At 35.8% G+C, this 13,195-nt stretch overlaps 1 protein-coding gene across 5 annotated transcripts in view; it reads left to right on the plus strand.

The window, feature by feature from the left end:
* Nucleotides 1-6,071: 6,071 nt before the first annotated feature.
* Nucleotides 6,072-13,195, plus strand: part of cntn3b (contactin 3b) — an 86,347-nt gene continuing 79,223 nt past the window's right edge. The window contains exons 1-2 of one of the 5 annotated variants that reach the window (XM_053636001.1): nt 6,072-6,505; nt 6,873-7,027. The gene's annotated coding sequence lies outside the window, so the exon portion shown is untranslated. Of the gene's footprint in view, nt 6,506-6,655; nt 7,028-9,593; nt 9,689-13,195 lie in introns of those variants that run through there. The other 4 variants (XM_053636002.1, XM_053636000.1, XM_053635999.1 and 1 more) reach the window with 4 other exon arrangements.

The following is a 13,195-nucleotide window of genomic DNA, read 5'->3' on the forward strand; positions in this document are numbered from 1 at the left end:
TTGAAATTGTCTTAATTTTGCTCATTTCAAGGGCTTGTCTGGAACGAAGCACAATTATCTGCCAATAGAACAGTTTTAATAGGCATATTGGTCTTATATTTGTTATTTAATGAAAATTTTTCCAAAATATCTTCACTTGCTAAGATATACTCTTTTGTTATGTAATCATGTCAACTGTACATGAATGAGACCCAACCATGGATAATCTGCGAACAATACATTCTGTCTCTGACTATTAGAATATTCCATATTTTTTTTAATTTGCTTTAAACTTTGTCACATTTGTCAGCATCCAAGTTCTGCAGAGTTATTCTATGACAGCCACTAGCCAAATTATATTATTAAGTGATCAACTGTCACATATAATATCACTCTGCCATCCCAAAATATTTAAATGCCTGCCCCTTTGATCTGAAACCTACAGTGCCTCTGAGGTGCACTTTAGTGATTAGAGCCAGCACTTGGGTATGTAGGGCCCTGTGCAAGCTCTTGAGAACTGGGGCCCACCAACATAATTTTAACCCAAACCAGCAAAATCTGTTCTGACACAAAAACATCTGAATAATTAATGAAAATGTAAGAAACACTTTAGTTTTCTATTTTATTAATATCAGTTTCAAAATAATTATGCATAAATCATTTAACAATTAGTTTATACATATTAGGGGAAATTAGAGCACAACAATTGAAGAATTAGTGTACTGTATATTGTGGTGATTTTCAATTAACGATAATACATGCACACTTATACAGTAGTTATCTTTTATCTGTTTATTTTGGGAGTTGACAATTTATTAAGTAATAGGTATCTCTAATACATCCAATACAGCTCGTAATTTAATCTATTATACATGTGGATTATTTCAGTGAGCTTTAAAGTTACAAATAAAATAATTTTATAATATAATAATATATTATTTAGAGAGAAGAAGCAAGCGATATTTCACAAACTGTTCATGTCTAGCTGACAATATAGTTACAGCTTTTTAGAAGACACCAAGCAAATATGAGTGTTGCATTTAGGTCTTATTATGAACTGAGGATTTGTTTTCCAAGTTGAATGCTCTTAAAAGTGTAACTAAGTGCTAATGTGAGCTGCAGCTTAACTTTACACGACAATAGTGAGCTTGAATGCAGCAAGATAAATACCCAGTTAGCAAACAGATACATTTCCATCTTAGCCAACATTTGATTAGCTCAAGAAATGCTTAACTTGCGTGTAAAACTGCAAGCCATCCATCATATTGTCAGTTTCATGCATGATTGAAGTCTAAAGTTCACAGAAATCTACTGCATCCAAATCACACACATGCACGCACACACACACACACACACACACCGCACTTCCAATTATGGTGTTACCTTTGTCTAAAATAATAATCAACAGTCATGATTAATGTAATGGTGCTAATGAAACAAACATAGGAAAAGCAAACATTGTTTCTTCACATTTTCAAGTAAACCTTGTTATAAATGCAGCAGTCTTCAAATCAGATATCCGACTTCATCATGATTTTCAGTGACTTTTTTTTTGTGTGCGGGCATCAGTTCTCTTTATAAAAATGATGCGTGTTGTTGCTCTGTTTTGGCCAGTAGTGCTTACAGAACAAAGGAAGCTTGCCTGTAATACACATATCTACATTTATGTAAGACAAAATATGTTTACTTAACTGGTATTGTGTATTTAATTAGCTATGTATGTGATTAAGCTAATATTGTTTTAACCAGGAAAATTAACCTCAGCTTCCACAAAATAAAATCCAATTAAATAAAAAACTAGATGGAATTGGTGAAAGCTCTACTTTTCTCAATCGTCTTTTCTGTGCCAGTACAATAATACAGTCAGTAAAATGTCCTATGATATACAAAATGTGGGCATAATAATAAAAATTCCACCAATAATGCCAGAGTATTTGAAAGATGCCGGCTGGAGGCTTGAAATCAATGAGCATGTCAGAAGAATGGCCATGTGCAGAGTCATTAGTGATAATGAAGAAAGATTATACTTAGAACCGTATTTTAATTTTTTAAATATATATTTTTTAATTCTTTATTTTTCTGGAAAACTATCAAATCTAAAGACATAAGCTATCAAATCTAAATACCTAGTTCTAGCATTTTAAAGTCTGATTATCCCCAAAAGTGAAAAAGGAGAAAAATGCATTTAAAGATTTTATTCCAATTCCACTAAAAAACATCACCTACCTCTAAATTTATAACCTAATCCATGACCAAAGTGCTGAACACAGTAAGGAAAGTAAAACAGAAAACAGAATAAAAACAAATAATAACAGACAACAGTAAAAATTAGTTTAAAATGCCTGGGAGAAGAGATATGTTTTAAGACTCTTTTTAAAAGTGGTAATGGAAGGTGCAAGGCGGATGTCCAGTGGCAACTGATTCCATGGACGAGGGGCAGCAACTGAAAAAGATCTATCCCCCTTTGTTTTTAACCAGGAACGAGGGACATGCAAAAGACACCTATCAGAAGATCTTAGAAGTCTGTTCGATAAATGTGGTGTAAGAAGAGCCTTGAGATAGGAAGGAGCTTGATCATTAAGAGTTTTAAAAACAAACATCAGAATCTTAAACTGAATCCTAAAATGGACTGGGAGCCAATGGAGCGATGCTAAAATTGGGGTGACACGATCAAATTTCTTTGCCCTAGTCAACAGCCTTGCATTCTGAATCATCTGGAGACGACCAAGAGATGACTGAGGAAGACCCAAGTATAATGAATTACAATAATCTAAGTGCGAAGTGATAAAAGCATAAATAACCTTCTCCAGATCTTGGAAAGATAAAAATGTTTTAAGTTTAGAAATAATCCGTAGTTGATAAAAACTATTTTTAATGACCAAATTTATTTGCTTTGTTAAGCATAATTCTGAGTCCAGAATGATACCAAGGTTCCTAACCTGGGAAGAAATTGAGGGGAAATGGTTACGAAGCTCATTAATGAGAGGGGGCCAAAAACAATTATTTCGGTTTTGTCTTCATTAAGTTGGAGGGAATTATTTCTTAACCATTTTTTTATGTCGTCCAGACAGTCCAACAATGGCTGAATGGAGTCAACAGCTTTCAATGGTATGTACAACTGGGTATCATAAGCATATAAATCAAATGTGACCTAATAATATTCCCCAATGGACACATATATAAGTTAAAAAGAAGTGGGCCAAGCATGGAGCCTTGAGGTACACCACTAATAATAGGAGCAGAAGATGAGGAGAAATTACCCAATGCTACCGAAAAGGACCTGTCCTTAAGATATGAGCTGAACCATTCTGGGTGGTAACCTTGATACCAAACAGATCCTCTAAGCACCAAAGAAGTATGTTATGATCTACAGTATCAAAGGCAGTAAGATCTAGTAGCACCAACACAGTATTTTTTATAGCATCCACTGCCAGTAAAATATCATTGGACACTTTTAGCAAAGCAGACTCTGTGTTATGATAAGCAGTGAAATCAAATTGTAAAGGTTCCAATAGCATAGCTAAATTTAAAAACAGGAGCAGGAGTATTGGCAACTCGAATTGATAATTGAATTTATCATGGTGAATAAAATCTTAGGTCTATGACAGTGTGTAATAATTAAATCAGAGAAATACCTAGACCTAGCTGACTTTGCTGCATTCTGAAACTTAAACAAACAATCTTTAAAAATCTGAAAGGACACAGTTAAATGATCATGCTTCCATCTCCGCTCTGCTTTACGACAAGCCTGTCTGAGAGAAGGAGTATTATCATCCAGCCAGTAATAAGATTTATGCTTTGGTTGATTCAGCTTAAAAGAAGCAATGGAATCTAAAATATCAGAGCAAAATGTGTAAAATAAGGCAATCAAATCATCAACAAGACTCTGCAGCACGCAAGATAGATTTTTCAACAGCATTACCTAGATAACTTTCACTAAACTGAGAGGCAGTGAGTTAATTAATAAAACGTGAGTTATAGCCTGAAGGCCTTGTCACAACGACAGAGCTGGCAGCAGGGACATTAAAAACAAAGGACTTGTGATCAGAGAAGGAATCATTTTCAATATTAACATTATCAGCAGCGATTCCATATGACAATATAAGGTCTAGAGTATGACCAAGGACATGTGTTGTCTGATTTAAATGTCGAATAAGACCAAAGGAATCCAAGATATTACAAAATTCAGTAACCAAAGGTCGACCAGGGCAGCAAACATGCACCTTAAAATCACCCAATAATAACATACGATCATACAATGGAACAATAGAAGTTAAAAAAAAAAAAAAGACAAAAATCACTTAAAAAAGCGTTGTACAGGTTAGGTGGCCTATAGATTAAAGCACAGAATAGCATGGAAGAGGTCACTCTAACACAACACACTGTACCTCAATGAAAAATGAATGAGAAATGAAACTTTGATTGTACTGTAAATGTCAGACACACCAGTCTCTGTCTCATAACCTGAAGTAAAATTCATAATTCGACGTATCCATTTCATTGCGGCATTTAAACACAAGTCTCATCGCTGTCGTTTCACTCAATTAATCTCTGTTCATGCTTACATCAGTGGGGAAATAAATACTGATTAATTCAGTCAGTTCTGTTGATTAAACTTCTTGTGTATCAAGTCATTTCAAAATTTAAAAGGTTGTCCAGTGTTTTCTGTACAGACTGTGTAAGCGTTCTTCTCTGTTTATATTATTTGATGCCGCAGTAGCATCCCAGTCATTTTGACAGCTGGTATCTAATTACAAACTGAATTTCTTAGGCTTAGTTTCTCTGGCATAAAATGGCACAAAACTTGATCAAACTGTGAGAAAGCACACTTGGACATCTTTAGGCAGGCTGATTCTGGTACTTAAACAAGCTTATTTCCCAAAGTGATTTTTGCAGGCAGCAAGCCAAGGCAAGGTTAGATATTAACTTAACTAAAATAATTTACATGTAATTTTGGTAAGATCTAGTTATGTTTTCTTAGTGTCAAACTATATTATTTAGGGGAAAAATACCAACAGTTATATGTTAAATAAATAGTTTCTCACATAATTTCTGAAATTGTGTGAAGACACTACACCAAGTAAATACCTCTGTATACAGAAAACAAATACTGCTAAGTTTAACTGTCTCAGTTTACCTGATGTCCCAATATGCCTTAATTACATATTGTTGATCCCAAAGAAGTGTTTAGCTTTTTTCTTTCAAATGAATGTGACTTTTATAACTCATTGTTTTTCACTTTAAATTGCACCTAGGTGTGAAAGAGTGTTTGAATGTGTGTGCATGTTGCCCGGTGATGGTCTGGCATCCCAGACAGAGTGTATTCTCTCCTCACGCCCAGCTTTCCATCCTGACCCTGACCAGGATAAAGCACTTACTGAAGATGAATGAATAATGAAATTAAATACCTCACACAATAAGTCACATACAGCCCCCTCTGACAGTATTGGAAAGGCAAAGCCACTTATTTTGTTTTTGCTATACACTGAAGACATTTGAGTTTGAGATGAAAAGATGGATCAGAAATTCAGCTTTAATTTCCTGATATTTACAACTAGATATGTTAAACAACTTAGAACACGGCAACTTTGGTGGTGGACCACTCAATTATTTAGGTGAGCAAAAGTACTGGAACCTACAGTCTTAAAGTAAACGAAAATAAATAACACAGTTGCTTCCATATCATTTGCTTGCAATAACTACATCAAGCCAGTGACCCACTGACATCATCAAATTGTTGCATTTTTCCTCTTTTGTGATGCTTTCCCAGGCTTTTACCACAGCTTCTTTCAGTTGGTGTTTGTTTTGGGGGTTTCTCTCTTCAATCTCGTCTTCAGGAGGTGACATGGGTTAATGCTCAATTGGGTTAAGGTCTAGAGATTGACTTGGCCAGTCTAAAACCTTCCACTTTTTGTTCCCCCCAGGATAAAGTCCTTTGTTGTGTTTGCAGTGGGTTTTGTGTCAATGTATAGCAAAAACAAAAGAACTGGGCTTGCAGTTCCAATAATTTCAGAGAGGACTGTATGTGATGCAGCCAACAAAGTGTTCAGTCAGTGCAACTTTTATACCTACATCTCATTTGGACAGAGGATTAGTTTTTAGGTTGAAGATGATACTAAACACTGTGAGACCAAGGGTGACTGGGGGAACAAAAATAGCACTAGAGAAAGAAACATTTAATGGAACATTAACCTGTCAACACCAATTAAAATGCGAGAAGATGATATTAACCAATATATATTTTTTTCCTTTCTGCTTCCCGACACGGTTGTTCTCATGACACGCCCATTACCGGAGGTACAGCTGTAGATACCTAATGCAGCACTGAGAAGGAAACTCAGTTATAAAAGAAGGCAGTGGTGCTCAGTTGCTCTGTTTGATTTCGATAATGCTATCGTATTATGGGTTCATGTTTTGTAGCCTATAGTTATGTTATACACCTATGGGCAATCGTAGAGAACACACTATTGGCGCAGATGAGAATAAAAATTGTTTCCACCTTTTTAATTCCTCCAGCGGCCATTAGGTAGGTTATTTACTTCTATATTTGCTGGTGCTCTTTTGCACAGCACTGACAGTAACAGTCTCTTTACTGTTATTCTCTCTTCTTCATTTATCCTCTGCCTTCTCCGCTTTTCGTCACACTTTCCCCTCACACGCAGAGAGAGAGAGAGAGAGAGAGAGAGAGAGAGAGAGAGACCGCGCGCGCAGCACGCAGTTGGTGGACTCATTGCGGAGGGCAGAGCGCGAGAGAGCGTTATCTCCGTGACACGGAATTAATAGCGTTTTCTAGCTTTACGAAGGTGTGTGCGCGCGTGCACCCTGTGTGTGTGTGTGTGTGCGCGTGTTTCTGGAAATCTGAGGTTTTTGTTGCTGTTATTTTGTATACATAGCGTAATTTCTCCAGCTGAAAGCACGAGCTGAGAGGAATGATGTTCAAAGGCGCTCTCCATGCGGGTTCCGTCCCATACGTGCAGCGGAATACCAAGCAATAACGCATTCTCAGAAATTGATGGAGGAAGAAAAAAACACCCCACACGTTTAGCTGGTACGTATTTTAAACTTGGTTTGATTATTGGTATTCATTATTTAATGTCGGGATAGAATAATGCATGCGCACCATCTTGTCAGTCATGCATTACATATACTGTAGGCTGCTTTTATCAGCCATGCTTAAGTCAATAATCATGCCATGGGCTACTAATCAGGACTTTCCTGTTAACAAACCTGATTAATACTAATACGATCCATACGATATATTGAACTGAATCACTTGGTATTTGTGTCCTTTTGGACAGATGAATACAAGTTCCAGTGTCCACCTTTAGTGCTAATCAATGTTTCCTGAGCATCCTTTAGAAAAGTACAAGGACCAGCATCTCACATTCACACTACATAATGATCAGGGCTGAAGGAACACCTACACAGCTGGACACACATGGACGTTCATAATCAACATAATTCCGCCTCGAAAGAGTTAATTCAGTATTGAGATTTTAAGACACTAATGCCTGCTGTTTGTTATGTTCTCATTATGAACGCATGCATGAAGGAGTGAATTAAAAAGTGTTGTGGAAGCAGGATGCTGATGCTGCATGTGGGTTCAGTGTGGTCATCTGGGTGTTGAACTCCAAATGCCGCCCAATGTGCCCACGTGCACTCTCACTCTCAGCTCGGGTCACAAACCAATAGGGGATGAGAATGCTCGTCACCTCGGAAACTTTTGGATCCTCCATGGATCTGATTGATCAGTGGAGTCGTACTATCATACCTGGGCTCTAATGATCCCTAGCAGCACTGCTAGGATCAGTGGAACTGAGGGATGAGAAAAATAGAAAAAGAGAATAGCCTCAGGAGATATCGCCTACTGTAGGGAGAGCCCGGTGAGGTAAAGAGGAAAGGCATGAAAAGGAGTAAAGAATCACGAAAGGAATAAAGAAAGGAAGGGACAAAAAAAAACAAAACATTTATGCAACCAAGTTTAAAATGTCATATAGGTAATATATGGCAGTACTGATGCTATTAAAATAGTGCACAAGGCACTTTTTGAGATACTGTGGATATCATCAGCATTTTTATGATGCTAACCAAGCCCACTGTTTCATGCAGTAATAACAAGCTGATAAGTGACACTAAAATCAAAATTTGCTTTGAAATATCTTAATTTTCACTTTTTAGATGTTAAATTGAAATACTAAAAGCATAGTTTTTGTAGGTTTGCTGCAATACGGTGCTACTGTTTTTCTGGACATCTAGCAAACATAAATAGTGTGATATCTATCCCTTATTGTGAAAATGGCATTTTGTCCACATCTGTGTGATGCCCATCATATGATATACAACACATAATGGCTGTGGTTGAGTTACTGTTGCTGACCGGTGTGGTTTGCGACCCTTCTTGAAGATGGCCCTGACCCTTGGTTTGCCTAATCTGCTTTAAATCTTCATGCAGAGAAATCAATATTGCTATCACTTTCTTGATGTGTCTGAACTCACCTGACAGAGAGATAGAGGGAGGCCAAAAAGAAGAAAGTGAGCGAAATAGAGAAATAAGGAGAGAAAGAGAGGGTCTTAACAAAAGGGAGGTGCAACAAGGTGAGTGAGATGGAGATATAGAAAATGAAGGAGGACAAAAAGAGAGAGAGAAAGAGAGATCAGATGATGGAAACATGAGTGAAAAGAGATATAGAAAGTGATAGAGAGATAAAGACAGATAGAGATAAAGAGCAGGGATAGATGGTGTTGAAATGTTGAGTTCTATACACATATCTTCTCCCATCATGCAATTTTCAGAAGGGACCAGTTTCCTCATATTCATGTTTATTTATAGTTGCATCTGGAATGCTTGGCTTATCTCATTTTGTAGCTAACAAGTACAGCCAAATTAGAGGTGAGAACATTGGGAAAGAGCAGTATGCAGAATTCTGTTTAAACATGCCAGAACAGTGCTGAACTCTCATCTTCGGAGACTGTTAAATCCTCCGTATCTCATCTCTGCTGCTATATTAGAATGAACATGAGAGCTATATTTATACTTATAATAAAATGTTTGATTATGTGAATTTATGACTTATTAAACTAGATGTCAATTTCATTTTCTCTCAGCACTCATTTTACTCATGTTCTCTCTTTGAATTTTTTTTATTTATTGATTGATTAATTTATTTACATTCTGCTCAAATTTATATATATATATATATATATATATATATATATATATATATATATATATATATATATATATATATATATATATAAATACAGTAGGGACCAAAAGTTTGAGACCACATTGAAAATCTGATATTAAAAAAATATATACTTAAAATTGGAAATAAACAGAAGGTTTTAGAATTGTGAAGCAAAGAACGTAAATGTTCAATATCTTGAGTATTTAATATTCAAGCTTCTACATTATTTCTAGGTCCACTACTAAGAACTATTGATATTTCATATGATAATAACAATTAAGGCCAAATTGTATACAGTTAATATTTACAATTCATTGGCAAAATCAAAGATAGGTCAAGTTATAGCTGTTTGCAAAATCATCTCTCTCTCTCTCTCTCTCTCTCTCTCTCTCTCTGTGTGTGTAATTCCCTTGGTGATGGTTGGAGCTTAAGGGACAAGGCCTGTTTGATGGACTGGGGGAAATAGGGCAGAGTGATGATGGGCTTGTGGAATGGCTCACTGGCCGCTGCCTCCCCTCTCTGTAAGTGCACTTACTCCCCTGGCCCTGCCACTTATCCTCAGGATTCACCCTTACATTTTATCTACACTAATAAGGGCCCCCTGGAATTTCGATCACTCTCCACTCCGCTTTTCTTTCCCTAAGCGTTTGTTAGGTGCTATATATTATATAAAACATATAATCTGATAAGGGGGTTGTATTACACCAGGAATGCATTTTGAATACATACTTACTTTTATATGAAACTCTTGTCATAAACTACTTGTTTTTGGGTGCACTGTGAAGAGATAGATTTACAATGGAGTGCATATTGATTGTCCATTTTATCTGAGGCTCTTGGCAAAGCCAATGCAATCTGTTGTGGCTTTAGACTTTTATCTCAGTTAAGGGTGTAAATAAATAGTCATTTTATAATTTTGCCAGTCAGATGATTATCTGAAAGTCTTTTCAAATCTTTTGTACCTGCTGAGTGTGTATCATGGCATTAAACTGAGATTTGATTAAGGAGACATGTTTCCTATTCTTATTAAGTCATTTGTTTATTTACATTTGCAAAATGTGTGCATGCTTTTTTTGCCCTTTCAAATCCACATGCCTTATACAAAAATAATGCAATTTATGGGTTCGCGAGCCCCAGCGCATTAACCAGTCAGGGGGTCCAAATTACTGTTTTGCCTTGCATTAAACAATTGAATAATTTTTACACATCCATTACAACATAATATGAGATGATTAAGTAATACATTTTTCCCTATTGCTTCCCGACACAGTTATTCTCATGACACACCCATTACCGGAGGGTGCAGCTATACCTAATGCAGTATTGAGAAAGAAACTCCATTAAATGAATGCCAGTGATGCTCAGGTTTCCATTTGGTAATGCTGCCGTATTGTGGGATAATGTTGTATGTTTTGTGTGCTTGCATTGTACACCTTTCCTGAGATTTGATTAAGGGCACATGATTCGTACTTTCATTAAGGCATATCAATTGCAAAATGAATAAAAAATTGAGAGTGGTGCTTTGTGTGCTAGCGTGCACGCCTTACATATAATAAATGAAAATGAAATCAGAAAAAAGGCAAATATCCTTCTGCTACAGAGTTTGATCAGTGAAAAAGACAAATATCCTACAATGAATACTCCCATGGTAAAAATATGCAAAAAAAAAAAAAATCAGTGAATATGTTATTTATTAATATTTTGGAATTTAAAGTATGTGCATTGGAACTGGTTATGCTAAATTCTGTGTGTGTGTGTGTGTGTGTGTGTGTGTGTGTGCTACCTTGCAATGGAATTGCATCCCATACAGAATGTATTCCTGCCTCGCGCCCAGTGTTCAGGATAGGCTTCAGATTGACTGTGAACCACACTAGTATAAAGCGCTTACTGAAGATGAATGAATGCAGGCAGTTCATTAACACTGTTCTGCTAAAAGATTACAAACATGCCCATTCTCACTTTACTGCTTGAGCTACACCACCTTTGACTGATAGACTGGAATTGACAACATTATAGGACACTACTATATATATATATTTTTCTGTGATATACATACTACATCGTTCTGATTATGTTTTCCTATTCTTGCTTGATGTACCCTCCAGTCTGGAGATGCCATGGTCAACGCACATCATGATAGACGAGCAATTACTTAAACGATTTCAGTGCTGCCTCGCTGCATTACACAACAACGTGGCTGACACGAACACAAAAATCCATTCTGAGCACAATATTTCCACTACACACTGTGTAATGGGCTTTTCTTGTACACTTCTAACCATTAAATACCAAGCAATTTATGTACACCTTTTTTTTTTTTTTTTTTAAATTTTGAGGCAAATGAGTTCATATGATATATGAGAGCATTTACACAGACCAATCTGACAAGCCATATATTTCAGCATACAGCATTAAATTGAAGTTGTAAACTGCAAAATATGGAATAGATTCTTGTATCTTTCATCTTTGCCTGATGCCTATAGGTTTGAGTGAATGTTGTAGATAAGCTTTTCTGTTTCTGGCCAGTAATACTCATCCAGAAGCATCTGCTCTATTAACTGCAAAATCAAATGACAAGCATATAAATTCCAGCATCAGATGTTGGCTGAGCTTGAACACATCTTTGTATGATAATGCTTCACTGATATAATGTAGCACATTTATGCTTCAGTGTATTTTAAAAATGAGATGGTGCAGGCAATATACATACCACTTATTATGGCAAATGATTGTTTAATTTTTTTTCTTCATTAGATAAGTGACTGTTGGCCAAGTATGTGCCACAAGTCCTCTGATTTACTCCGGCAAGGTTCATTAGATAAGACTGTTACAGAGGTGAAGCCAGACCGCCTGATTATGTTTGGAAGTGCAATATTGAGCATATCGTTCTGCTTCTCAATGTCCAATAATAGCACACTGTTCGTATGAAGACATGAGAGATTGGTTGTAATTACAGTGCACAGTTTGTGACTTTTTACTCATAAACATTCAGAATGGAACTCTCTAGTTTGCCTTCCTGACAGGTCATTATCAACACTGTCCTTGTTTCAAAATTCACTCTTAGAATTAGGGCTAAAACATTTATCACAAATGAGAAAAATCGGTAACACTTTCTATGAAGCCCATGCTTATAATGAATTATAGTCCCATTTATAACTATTTATAAGCGAGTATTACTGCTCTATAAACACATTTATAAAGAAACATAAAGATCTATACTTTGTTATAATAACAGTTATAGCTATATTTATATTATTGTTATAATTACTTATAAGTGATACACTTGCTTTTTCAGTGCCCATACTCATAATGCATTATACACCAATTTATAAGTATTAATTAGTCCATCTTATGATTCCATTAATGTATTCATAAAAATGCAGCCTGCATTTTTATGCAGCCTGATTAGTAATACAGATCTATTTCTATGTCCAATTAGTGAATTATTTTATATTATTGTGTTGCCTTATAAATACTTATTGTGAGTTATACTACAATTACTAACCTTTATAAATGCATCATTGATGGCTTTAAGTAAAGTGAAAGCATATGATGCAGTTTCCATAATGCAAATGTTAAGAAATCATGAACATGAACTTATTACACAAATAGAACATTTATCCAAATAGTACAAAATTCAAAGCATGAAACTCTTAGCTGCAAAATATGCAATTTCACAAATAAATTTTTTTAACCTTTACTCATTTAACCTTCACTGAAATCAGCACCAGAGCCCTGTTAGCACTGTCACATATGTAATAAAGGCTGTTTCCACCATGGACGTGGGATTGGATTTTATGAGGCAAAAATAACTATTTACAACAAATATGAAAGTGCAAAATATAAACTAGTACATGTTAAACATGAACAAAAGTGCAAAAAAACTGAGTAATAAAAAAAAAAAGAGTCAAGGTCTAGTGCGCATCATTGAGTTTGGCTGTCCTTGACAGCATCCCAACTCAGTGAAACAAAGATGGTCCAATATAGTACACAGGAACACATCACAAGACCTGCATTTCTAAATAGTC

The sequence above is a fragment of the Ictalurus furcatus genome, chromosome 11 (assembly GCF_023375685.1).
Source record: "Ictalurus furcatus strain D&B chromosome 11, Billie_1.0, whole genome shotgun sequence".
Classification (NCBI taxonomy): Eukaryota; Metazoa; Chordata; class Actinopteri; order Siluriformes; family Ictaluridae; genus Ictalurus; species Ictalurus furcatus.